Raw genomic sequence first — 13,654 nt, 5'->3', positions numbered from 1 at the left:
GTCTCAAAACAAAAAATAAAAAGAAGGCTTACGATGTGGCCTTTTGTCAAGACCCTGAGTTAAATTTCCAGCCAAAAATATACAAATTAGATGGTAAAATATAAAATTAAGTACTTTAATTAAAAATAAGGCAAATGTGATAACCATTTCTAAGCACAATTAATGTATTTTATTAAGTTAAAATCCACATGCCTTACAATTTACTATTTAATTATTGATGCAACTATCAGATTCATGGTGTTGTCCAAGAACAAACTTTCTCCAGTTCTAAAACATTTCCATCAATACAAAACCTCAGCAAGTATTTTTTCTCTTTTCTTCACTTTCTTTAGCCCCTGTGTTACATCTCTATGTATTTTTTTAAATTCTGGGTATTACATGTAAAAATTCATATAAAATGTGACATTTGTATCCTGGATGATTTGAATTAAAAAATATTTTTGAGATTCATACTTCATATAGCATATTTAAAAAATTATTTTGTTTTGCTTAAATCTACATCCTTAATTTCAAACAGGTGAAACAGTAGAGTAAGTCCCTGACTTACAAACAAGTTCCCATTCAGAGAACATGTCCATAGGTAGGGTTTGTTTGTAAGTCCTACAAAGTGAGTCTTATACATCTTTGTCACAAATATACTATGTGAGGTATAAAAACACCAAAACAGATTCATAAATGCTGTAAATAAACTATCTTTACACTTAAACTTACCTTAAAATGGTAAGGTAGAAACATGGGCTACTTTCTCAGTTTTTCACGTCTGTGAATGTTCCTAATGTGATATCTCTTTGCATCCGTGCAAGTTTGAGACTGTAATGTTAGTAAATCAGGGACTTACTGTAGTTATAGACACAATGTTTCAAAGTACATTCCTGAAACTTATTCAGTTTTCCTGTGTCCTCATGACTATTTATGAACAACTTCTCATTTCTCCCAAGTCTCAGCCCTTTGCAACTTGTACCCTTCTATCTGCCTCTCTACCTTTCAGTATATTGGATACTTCATGCAATTGGAGTTGTCTCTAGTATCTGTCCTTCTGTAACTAATTTCATTTAACATCATGTTCTACAGATTCATCTATGTTATCACATATTGAAGGATTCGTACTGAAGACTAATTGATATTTCATTGTATTATAATCCACATTTTACTTATCCATTATGCTATCAACAAATATTTAAGGTTTTTTTTTTTCACGTCTTGGTTATGTTGAATTTTGGTAGAATAAACATGAAGATTCTAATATATTTTTAAGACTCTAGTAATAATTCTTTTAGATAAAACACAGAAGTTGTTTTGCTAGGCCATCCAGTCAATTAATACATAAGCTCACATGTATCCAGACTGTCCCTGACAATTAGAGGACCATCTCCAGGCATTTCATTAAGCTCTCAGTTGCTTTAGGGATAATCAACCAATTGCTTGGCATCTCCTCAGGGATAGTCTCAAAAGGTAAAAAAAAAAAACCTACAAATTTTCTTCAAAACTCATTGTTAAGAAACACATGGGAAAACTAGGAGAGAGTTTTAATTACAGGATACAGATAGAAGCTTGCAGGCATTGCTATATATTATGAATATCTACACAAATGGTCACAGTTTGATAATCCTTTGCCATCTAAGGTAGGTGACCATGTGTGACTCCAATTGTGTGCTTTTTACAGGTCCTGAGAATCAGTAGGAACTCTCCTTTTGGTTCTTAAATATTTTCAAATACTTTGAGAGTATAAGTACCTGAAAAACACATTATGTTTGCATATAAAACATCTAGTTTTCTACATTATGAGTATGTATATAGAGGCATATATATTTGTTTAAGGTCCTATCTGCAGGAGACCAAAAGTGATATGAGATGAAGCATAAATAAAAGGCCACAGAGATTTTTCTCCAAGGCAGAATTTGAAACTCTAGGGAATTCAATATCTCATTCTGATTTCCTTCCAACAAAACTCACTTCTAAGTGAGTTTTTTGGGGGTAATCTTATAGAAATAAATAAAAATGTAATGATTAGATAAGTAACTATATAAACATGATAGATTTTTGAAGCTTGAAAGAAGAAGTTTCTCCTTCACATTAAAAAGCGAAAAAGGGCCAGGGATTTAGCTCAGTGCTTTTGCTGCCTGCTGCGCAAGTACAAGGACATGAGTTCAATCCCTGGTACAAAAAAAAAAAGTGAAAAACAGTGGAGGATTAAGACTTTTCAGGAACCCAAATTTATTGCAATCATAAAATGTTTCCCATTTTGCAAAGGGGTCTGAATAAATTTAATATTTAAAAAATAAAATTCAAATATTCAATAAAGGTAATTATTTATGAAAAAGCAATTTCCCTATTCCATGGTCTCCAAGGGAGGTGAGAGGAAATGTTTTTCATTTTTCTTTGCTGAAAGATAGATAGTTAACTTTTCATTGTTTTACCCTTCTTAACTTTTCACAATTACAAATTAAGAAAAAACAACAAAACAAAATTTATCTCTGAGTGGTTTTATTAAAAGCAATTTTCTAGTGTTGTGATTGGTAAATATTTTCCTAAATCTAAATTATGAATGGTGTGTGATCAGGTAAGACAGCAGGTAGCTACAACATTACCAGCAATATTCTACATAAGACAACAACTTTTACAAGTAAATGATATTTTTTTGGATTTATGTTTAATTTTTGAAATTGTGTAATTTCATTTCTTTACACCTAACAGAATATTGTTACTACAATTTTAATTATAAAGCATATCAGTTCTCTTTCTTTTCTTTAGTTTTACTTTGGGAAACAATGGTACAATTTTTTACAGCAGTAATTATCTTACCTTAAATATCACACCTTTGTTTGTATGTTACTCTTTGCAATCTCTGGGCCTTTAAAGATATCTGGATATATTTCATTTTATTACACATGTATTTCTATACATTATGTTCTATCATATTTATTTCTTATGACTATGATGTACAGAAAGATTTCATATCACATCCAGAAATCCACATATATCGCAGAATTAGTGTATGCAGCGAGTCTGTATAGTACTGTGTGTCATAATAAAAGTTTTGTGTGCAGTCTTTTATTCATACATCTATGATATATGTTAAAAATTTCATTTGTAATGCCTATCAGTGTATGTATTTTAAAGGACTAAGTTTTGAAATAGTAGCTTCAACAATCTAAGCAACAATGTATTCATTTTGGAATTTATTGTTAAAAATTTTGATATGTCATGGGTGTATGTATCATGTCATTTCATTAACTATAATGAATAAGTACCACAGTGTGATTCTAAGCATATAAATGAATGCCAGTAATTATAGAACAGGACTATCATTACACATTTAGCTACCATGCACAGATTTCACAATATTTAAGCCTCATAATTTTGTCCCATGTATCTGCATCTGTATCTCTATCTGCATCCTTGTTTATCTATTATTTCAGTTTCATTTCCATTTAGAACAAGGTTATTGCTTTGGCTAAAGTGTAGGGCTGCACACTGGATATAGTCTGATGGATGGTAGCTTCACTACCCTCTAAACATTAGATGCCAGAAGTGCATGTCCTGTCATTGAAAACCAAGCTATCTCTAAATATGGAAAGTGTTCTTTGGTGACTCAAACCAACTTTCTTGAGAACTAGTCTAACTAGACATCTACTTCTGTATTATCTCCTTGTAATTATATACCAATATCACAAAATCTACCCTTGAAAGATAAGATACACCTTAATTATACTAGATCGGCATAATTAATCTCCCATGTGAAAATACTTGAAATATATTACTTTTTCTACTATGTCTACCTAGAATATGTTTTATGGCAATTGTGGATGGAGGGGCCCAACCTCACAGCATGACCAAGTTCATTCTGATGGCATTACAATTCACCCTGAGCTGCAGGCTCCACTATTCCTCATCGTCTACCTGACCTCACTGCTGGGCAACCTGGGCCTGATCATCCTCACCCAGGTGGACCCCAGGCTGCAAACATCCATGTACTTTTTCCTCAGACACCTGGATCTCACAGATCTTGGCTATTCTACAGTTGTGGGACCCAAAATGGTGGTAAATTTTATGGTGGATCAAAATACAATTTCCTATTATTTTTGTGCTACACAGATATCTTTCTCTCTTGTGTTCATTATTAGTGTCTGCAATGTCCTATGACCATTATGTGGCCATCTGTTACCTTCTCCTATACACTATCCTCATGTTACCAAGGGTGTGTTAGGTACCAGTGGTAATTCCCTACCTTTACTGCACATTTGTTTCTCTTCTGGTCACCATGAGGATTTTTACTTTGTTCTTCTGTGGATACAATGTCATCAGTCATTTCTACTGTGACAGTCTCCTCTTGTTAACATTGCTCTGCTCAGATACTTATGAAATTGAGGTGATAATTGCAATCTTAGCTGCTTTTAACTTGATTTCCTCTTTTCTGGTGGTCCTTATGTCCTACCTTGTCATTTTTGTGACCATTCTCAAGATGAACTCCACAGAGTGTAAGCGCAAGGCCTTCTCCACCTCTGGGTCCCACCTGAACATGGTCACCATGGTCTATGGGATGCTTATATTTATGTACATGCAACCCAAGTCTAGTCATTTCTTCGACACTGAAAAAGTGCCTTCTATGTTTTACACCCTGATCATCCCCATGTTGAATCCCTTGATCTACAGTTTGAAGAACAAAGATGTAAAATATGCTCTTCATAGGACATGGAAAAACATACACCAATATTTTTCTTTAAGGGCACATACAGTATAATTCATGCAATACCATTGGTCTCCTACATAAACTGGCTTCATTTATCTTCAAAGTTTGGACTTTGTGGTAATACTTAAACTTCAATATGTTATAAATGCAGGGCTGGGGATTTTTCTCAGTGGTTCTGGTGCCTGCCTTGCAAGCACAAGGTCCCGATTTCAATCCCCAGTTCCAAAAAAAAAAAAGTTATAAATACATAAATGCATCAGTGAACAAAACATTTAAAAACTGTGCCTTTCTTGAGGTAGAGAGGTAAATTTTAGTGTAATATTCAAAGTTTTTCTAGTACATTACAATCATGTGGTCTATCAGTAAAGCTGAAATGCTATGTGGGAGTGTAAAGAAGTAGTTGGCACAGAAGATGAGAAAAAAGCCTTTTTATTCTTTGAGGTACTAGGGATTAGTCCTACAGCCTTCACACTAACATACATCCACAGCATTTATCTATGTATTTGTTTACTCATTTATTTTGAGACAGGTTATTCAAATGTCTTTAATTTGTTCAGGTGGGTGTTGAATTTATGATCCTTTTGCAGTCTCTCATAGTGCAAAAAATTTTTTTGGTATTCTTATTAATTACAATAAACTTCCTGTATCCATGTGTGATTTTGTGTCTGTGCTTCCGTGTCGGCATGAGATCAATTTTACTATTTTAGGCTTTGTATACTCCTAGGTGCTTGTATTACAATTAGACTTGATTGTATTTTCAAGAGGTTCATTTTAGCAGAATGGTCACAAAAAAGATGTCATATGAACATAATCAAGTGCTCTAAGTAGATATCCTAATATTGTGATCTTAGCATGAAATGGTTTTCTCACGAACGACTTTATGTTCATATATTAACCCAATAGAGTCTATTCACTCAACAAAATGTGCTATTCAGCAAGCCATTGGTCCAGCACAGCAGGCAGTTTTGTGTAATTCAGTGTAAATATATATGTGAGGGAATACACAGAGAGACTATGTATTAAAATATGAATAAAAATATTATTTGAAGAATAAAAGCCCTTGTATATTGTCATCTGGTAAAAAATTATTATTTGGATTAGGCAGTAGATATCTAATTCATTTTGATGAAAATATGTAGTGTAGTTGAATTTATTTGTTAGTATATACAACACAATATTATAATTTCCTACAAAATCCATCCTGCAATGACAGAATTGAAATGTTAATATTACTTGTTGGTGGGGATGAAAATACATAAATTAAATATTTTAAATTACTTTTCATTTTCCCAAATTACTTCCACCAGTTATATTTTTAGAATAGTTTTTTGCTAGTACTTTAATTTGAAAAGTTAAACTGTGAGTTAATGTACCCTAATATACTATTTCTAAAGCATATGTTGTTCATAATTTCAATAGATCTCAAATAATGGGCATAAACAAAATGAAATATGCTTAGATAAAATATTATATCATATTTATTTGATTTTAGAAATCAGTATCCATTTTATAATTTATATGTTGTATTTAAAAGTTTAAAATTTTTGCTCTCCCATGTATAGTTTGCAAAATCCAGATTGGCAAATAAGTGCAATAATTGCTAAGATAATAGGAGAAAATAGAATGTATTATTTTATAAAATGCTTCATCAATTTCAATAAAATTTAGAATAAGAAATTAAATAAAAAGTGCTGGGACTCTATGAATACTGTAATAATCCAATGCATAGTTGAGCTTAGGCTCATAAGCACTGCTGTACCAAGCACTTCAGTTGAGCCTCAGAAACTCATTTGGATGAATTGTATGAACACAGAGGATCTAACAATTGAAATTTATATTAAAATCACATTCTACCTGACCCCCAATTTGCCCCCAGGCAGACTGACTCATGAATTCTACTCAAGGCTTAAGGCAAAAGAAATAAACAATGCCTACAAATTCCTGGAGAAAACTAAACAGGAGATATAATTTCCACTTTTTGAAAAGTACTCACGAAGACGGAGAAGGCATCTTGTAAGTGAAAATTCTGAACGTAATACAAACTGATGAACATAGCAATACACAAAAACAGCAAGATTCCATGTTAAAATTTAACCCAGGAATTTATGTTTGAGCTAAGATTTGAAGAACAAAATATTATACATCACTTAGGATACTAAAAATTTAAAATATATAACATCATTTGGTATAAAAAATATAAAGTTCCAAGATGCATTAATTACAAAAATTGTCCCCAAACTAATATTAAAATAGAACTCCGCTTGGGTGTTCAGAACAGATGTGTCTCCCTGGTACTTTTGGATCAGAGACCTTATTTTTTTGGCTGCGTAGGCTTTTGATTGATATGCGACCATCTGCGTCAGCCTCCGAGTGCGGGGCTTATAGGCATGTGCCACCATGCATGGTTGCGGAATTTGTAAAGAAAGACAATGGGCAATGTCCCTTGTGTTGTTTTAGCACAGAAATAACTATATCACCTATTTGCTTTCTGCAGTAAGTATGCACACTGATATCTTTAATACATAACAGGAAAATTGATGCTAATACCAAATTAAATACCCAAAGTACACACAGACCTCTATTTATGCCATAGTTAATATGCTGTTTTCTTTAATTTAAATAGTATGTTTTAGACTCTCATATTTAAAATAGTAATTAATTCTATATCTATATCTGATAGACTTGGTGAAACACAATGTATTTATCCAAAGAGTAAGAAAACTTTCTTGCATTAGGCTGGAACATTTTCCCCAGCATCTCAGCTCCTGATTCTAACTCAGAGCCTTATCTTTCTTTCTTGAGTCTATACAGCCAACTGCCTGATCATGACCTGTGGCATAGAAGTGCAGTGTGTGCAGATTACAGGGTATCACCACTGGGCTGGCTTCTGAGGGCAGGTTGCCTCCTCCTTCATTGTGTCTTCCACAGTACAGGCATAAAACCTATTCTCTAATTCCTCCCTGGCCTCCAAACATCAAGGTTATTATGTTTCTACACAGGAATAAAAGAGAGAGAGAGAGAGAGAGAGAGAGAGAGAGAGAGAGAGAGAGAGAGAGAGAGAGAGAGAGAGAGAGAGTATAATTTATAGAATAAAATAGAACTGGGTAGGCTAAGTGCTTCCTCCCAGAACTGGCTTGAGCTCCCTTCCATCATTCTAGTTTTCCTACAAATGTGGTCTCCTCTTTGCTCTGTCTCTTGGCTTTTCTTGACCCCATGGGTCTGGGCGGCTTCTAAAGATGTCACCTTCTTTAGTGCCCTGTTTAGAAGCTACAGAGAGTGACAGAGATAGAGAGATAGAAAAAGAGACAAAGACAGACACAGAGAGGGACAGAGAGAGGAATCTCTATTGAGTTCATAATTTGCCCTACTTAGCACACACATTTTCATAGAAAATAAGTCTTCTTCAAAGATCATTTTCAATTGTATTTTCCCTTTTATCCCTATATCTCTATTTCTTATCTTACATTATTATATTTGCAAACTAACTTTTTGTCAAGATTTTCATTAACACTTTAATAATGGGAGAACAATAGACTTAGAACACACAGTATGACCAAGGAATATTTTCTAAAATATGATTAAGTAATGTACACATAGTATTTCACCTGTAAAAATATACAGTATCTCTTATGACAATGCACTACTACATAATATATTTGAATTTCCTTCATTCTATTAGGCAAGCACTGCCCTGTGGTATCACACAATACTTTCCTTCACATGCCAAACTAATTCCTGATCAGGAATATCTATTATTGATTCATAGCCAAATAATAAAAATTAGGAATAAATTTGTGGATATATGTGTGTGTCTATATTGTAATAAGCATGGAAGAATCTCTTAAGCACAACACAGAAGTTACAAAAAATGTGACTATTACACTTTACTTCAGTCTTTACCATGAAAATAAATTTTAAAAAAGAAAAAAGTAGAGGCTTGAGAATATAAACATAATTATATATCTGTTGAATTAATGAATAACAGACTAATAAATCAGCAAAATGGACAATATTTACATACAAAAATTCACAAAGGTGGGGTTAGCTCATAGAAAATGTTTCATTTGTCTTGAATAATAATCGATAATTTTCACTCTAAATGTAAAATGATGTATCAAATACTCTTCTATGCTCAAAAAATTTGGTGTCTTCAAAGCAATGATGAGGGAATGAAAACAAAAACATTTCTACAACACTGTCGGGGTATAAATTAACAGGCAGTTTGGAAAACAATTTGCAAGTTTCTGATTCAGCAAAATTCAATAGTAATGCCTAAATGAATTAATATGGATGGACTGAAACCAAAGAAAAAAAATCAAGAGAAAAGAGACATTTTCAGAGTAACACACTCACTAGTATATCATACAATTATTTTTAGGTATCTGCAATTTTACAGTTTTGGATGATAACATGAATTTATCAGTGACAACTTGCTTCAGATTGTCTAATGTCATACAGGGCTCATATCCAGTGAGGGAGAGAACTCTTGGATTAGGACCAGGATGGATCAGAATAAGAAGCAGATGCACAAATACTTAGATTAAATGGTACAATTTTTGTGCAAATTTAAAATAATAACTGGCTAGTCTGAATTTATAAATCATTGAAACTCATGTAATATTAATTAGGGGAAGAAACTTCATTTGATGAAAATATAGAGCAACAGTGTTATTATTTACCAGAACTCTTAAGGATAGTGGAGTCACTTTGCCATATATGCATGTGTGCATGTGTGTATTGCATGTATGTACAGTTATGATTTGTATCATATACATTTGTAGTTTAAATGATATGAATGTAAAAAATAAACTTATAATTTATAGAGGCATCTGTCATTTTATGGATATATAGCATGGCATTATATAATTTATACTTATATAAATTGAATTCCATAAATTGTTTAAATTACACACATAAATTATACACATATAATTTTGTATGACATATATATTTAAGTTTGGTAATTTTCAAATGCAAGGTATTATTAGTACACTGTATTTGAAACTTCTAGAAATCAAAACTTATCATAAATTTCTACAATTATTAATTGCATATAATAGACACAATTAACTACCAAGAATGAATTCTAGTGATACATGCAAGATAAAGAAGTACTTCATTAAAAAAAAGGCACACAGAAAACAAACATGTAGAATTATATCTAAATCTATTCAAAATTAGTGTATTGTGTTAAAATACATGTGCCATAAATTAAGAATTTTAAAGGAAAAGATTTAGCGCCCATCAGTACATTCACCATATAGTGCCAGCACCACTGCCATCGAATTCTATCATATGAAGCAGAAACTGAAATACCAGGGATTCAACTTCTCATTTTCATGTCATTCCTAGCTGTTACTTAGAAGATCTAGGCTTTTAAAAATTTCTCTCAAAAATAAGTTTGCATTTAAGATTGCATATGAATGTTACAAAACTTTTCCATTACTACAAAGTACAATTGACTCATCCTCCCCATTCCTCTCTTTCTTCAATCCCTGCAATCTATTTCTCATCCCCATGTATTTTTCTCTTCTAAATATTTCTCACAAAGAGTTTATTACAAATGTGATTTAGTTCCTGATTTGTAGAATTCTAATAATATTTTCAAGATTCTTCCCTCTTTTAGCATATTTTGTGACTCAGTGTTGCACTTTTTGTTTGTTTATTGCATTATGTTTACTGCTAGGTTAACAGTCTCAGCAATTTCAAATGGACAATATGGTACTGTTAGCTATGGGTACAATGTTTTAGAGTAGATCTCCAGAACTCATTTATTTTGCATAACATAACAAAAAGAATTTTGGGTAAAAGCCAAAAAGAGTGTTTCCTGGAACCCACAATGAATAAATAAGGTCAAAGTTGAGAAGAAATTGTCCCTGACAATTAGTGGACAACCTCCACGCATTTCATTAAACATTCAAATGCTTTGGGAATAACCAACAAATTCTTTGGTAGCTCCTCAGAGAGGGTACAAATAGGGAAAAAAATTCATAAATTGGCCGCAAAGATGTGATGATCAGAAATCCATGGGTGAATCAAGGAGGTTTCATTATGGGCAACAAAAACAGGCTTCACTGTGTTTTACCAATGTCTGCAGAAATGACCACATCTTGCTCTGTTTTGAAATCTAAAGGAAACAGCCATTTCTGATTCAGTTTCTGTGGTTTTTACTGCTCCATAATTCCTGAGCAGCCATGGGACTCACTATCCTTTCATCTTCGCATTAATTCTTTAACATCTCCTGTGACATTGAGAGGTTACAAGCATTATTGAAACATATATATGGTGTGTGCTTAGAAAAAGTTTCAATTTGTAGACATATAATTTTATATCTGTTGGACAGTAAAAATGAGAGTTGAAGCACAGATAAAAGAGATTTTTTAAAGGCAGAAGTGGAAACAGCAGAAATTCATTCTCCTGTTTGGATAGCCTTCCAAATTCATAGGTATTTAGTGGACTTAGTCTCTTTGTGACTTTATCAAAAATATTTTAACATTTACAATTATGTAAATAACTGTACATTCATTGTTGACATATTGATACAAAAATATTTTCACTTTAGACTGTCAGATAGATATAGATATAGATTGTTACATAGATATAGATAGATCTATCTATCTATATATCAACTTTTTAGCATCAAGAGTCTTTAAGGTATCCAGGTTCAAGGTAATGGTAAAATTCTCTTCATTTTGCAATTGAATCTGCATCTGACTAAACATTTTTTTCTTAGCGTAAAGGTGGAAAACCAAGCTTGAATATTCAATAAATATTAGTAAAACAATTTTTTTAAATTAACTCCAATGCTTGTCAGAGGAAGCATCTGTATCTTTTTTCCATATTACAGGAACACTGGATCATAGTTTCCTGTGCATGAGAAATAGTAGTTTCTGTTGATTAAAAATCCACAACCCAAAAGAAATAAAAACGTGATTTAAACTGAGTGTTACTCCATATATTATACGTAAGACTCCAATATTATCATCCAGTACACTTTGTTATGTTTCATGCTGGACTGATGTCAGAAGAAGCAGATTGGAAATTCAATGAGCCACAACATAGCTATATAAGTAATACTGTGTGCAAGATAAAATTACATATAATCAGGTTTATGTACACATAACATTGCACACTTGTAGATGTTATTGTTTGCTTGTAGCTCCAGTGCAGATCATATCACTACAATTTCCACTGTACAGTGTGTCATTTATTTCTCTTTCTCTTTAAGGAAAAAATGGTGACTATGTTTTACATCAAAAATATTTTTTTACTGTTAAATGCCATTCACTTTTACTATACTCTCTAAATCTTGTACTATGGGCTATTGACACATTCAGATATATTTCATTAGGTTAACACTTGTTTATCTACATAATGTGCTATGTCATATTTTTAAAAAGTTACAACAGCATATCCCAAGAAGATTGCAAAACACATCTCAAACTATATATTCAGCATTTCTGTTTTATATTTTTTCTCTATGGTATTGTGTATCACAGTAAAATTTTAATTTGATGTATAGCTTTACAAAATGTATTATAAAATTTTCAACTTAAAATATATTATTCCTTTCTCCAAAGGTAACCAAATGAGCATAAGTTGTATAAAACCAATGCCAATGACCTCTCTTCTTAGTTCACACACATTTCTTCATATCCCTACAGGTTCCATCAGAATAACATAGATCTGATTTGTTACATACACATAAGCATTTTTAAATTGTAATGAAAATTTCCAAAGAGGGAAAAGGATACTTAAAGTAGATTTATATCAAGGTAGTACATTAGATGTTCTTATACTAGTTACAAGTAATGGAAGATAACTAATGTAAAATTAAGAGTATGTGGATTATCTAATTTTAGTCATGATGGAGGTGGATGAGGTAAAAATTGGGATCAGTTTTGTTTCCTGACCTCCTGATCTGTTCCTCAACTGGTCATCATTTTATCCCCAGTGAAGAGGTGAGCTTACAATCCAGAAGGGTGTACATGTCCACTGTAAAGCAAATCTCTTCCTGGTAGGTTATTGTCACCACTTAAAGACAGATAAAAACACAATATATGTGTAAATGGCCTGTGTAACCATTTTCAAATCCTTGGCACACTGAACCATTCAAAATTCCTGCTTACTTCCAGACAACCCTTCAAGGAACTTAATAGTTTTTATATGAAGGATGCAATTTAGTTAAATTACTTTTCCTAAATATCCTCTAAAAATGCTATTTATATGCAACCCATTGTATCAATATATAATACTGCATATATGTTATAGCTTTTCATTATAATACTTAAATTTGTATATCTGCTATTTTTAGAATTTATATATGTATTCAATGTTTTTCAAGTATTTTAACAATTTTGGATGTACCAAATATAAGTATATGAATAAGTATTTTAGATTGCTATATTTTAAATTATGATGTTCTACACATTTTTAGAAACAGTAAATATAACATATCATTTAATTTGAATCTATAACGTTCCATTATTAAATTTAATTAACAAGTATGACTACAAAATTATAATTTTGTAAGTGACAAATAGAAAAATACCTCACTATCTTATTCCTCCATTCTTAGATCTATCATGATTTCTCAACCATGGAACTAATGATATTTTAGGCTACATTTTGTTCTGAGCTGAATATTTATAGATATCAGTAGATTAAATAGATTTCAATCAGTAAACACAAGGATTACTCCCAATTTTAACCACAAAATTATATCTAGATATTAAATCATAATTTTTTCAGAGTAAAATTGTCCTATTTGAAAATGACAGAACTGCCTCTACATTTATTTAAATTTACTTATATTGTTACTAGTAAAAATAAGTTTTACTTTCAAATAATGTGAATTAAAAAGTTTGAATGTATCTTGCATACACAGGTTTGCATAATAAATGTTCCCCAAGTGATAATATTTGAAATCTTTACTATCCAGAATAGAGTTCCTGATAAATCCAG

The 13,654-nt window shown here is 31.9% G+C and overlaps 1 pseudogene; it reads left to right on the top strand.

The window, feature by feature from the left end:
* Positions 1-3,786: 3,786 nt before the first annotated feature.
* On the top strand, positions 3,787-4,741 carry LOC101725795 (olfactory receptor 8K3-like; annotated as a pseudogene).
* Positions 4,742-13,654: the final 8,913 nt, after the last annotated feature.

This window comes from Heterocephalus glaber, unplaced genomic scaffold (genome assembly GCF_053883595.1).
Source record: "Heterocephalus glaber isolate CG9 unplaced genomic scaffold, H.glaber_assembly_v1.0 deba00000896, whole genome shotgun sequence".
Lineage (NCBI taxonomy): Eukaryota > Metazoa > Chordata > Mammalia > Rodentia > Bathyergidae > Heterocephalus > Heterocephalus glaber.
The sequence above is the reverse complement of the archived record's forward strand: the minus strand, read 5'-3'. Positions and strand labels throughout refer to the sequence as shown.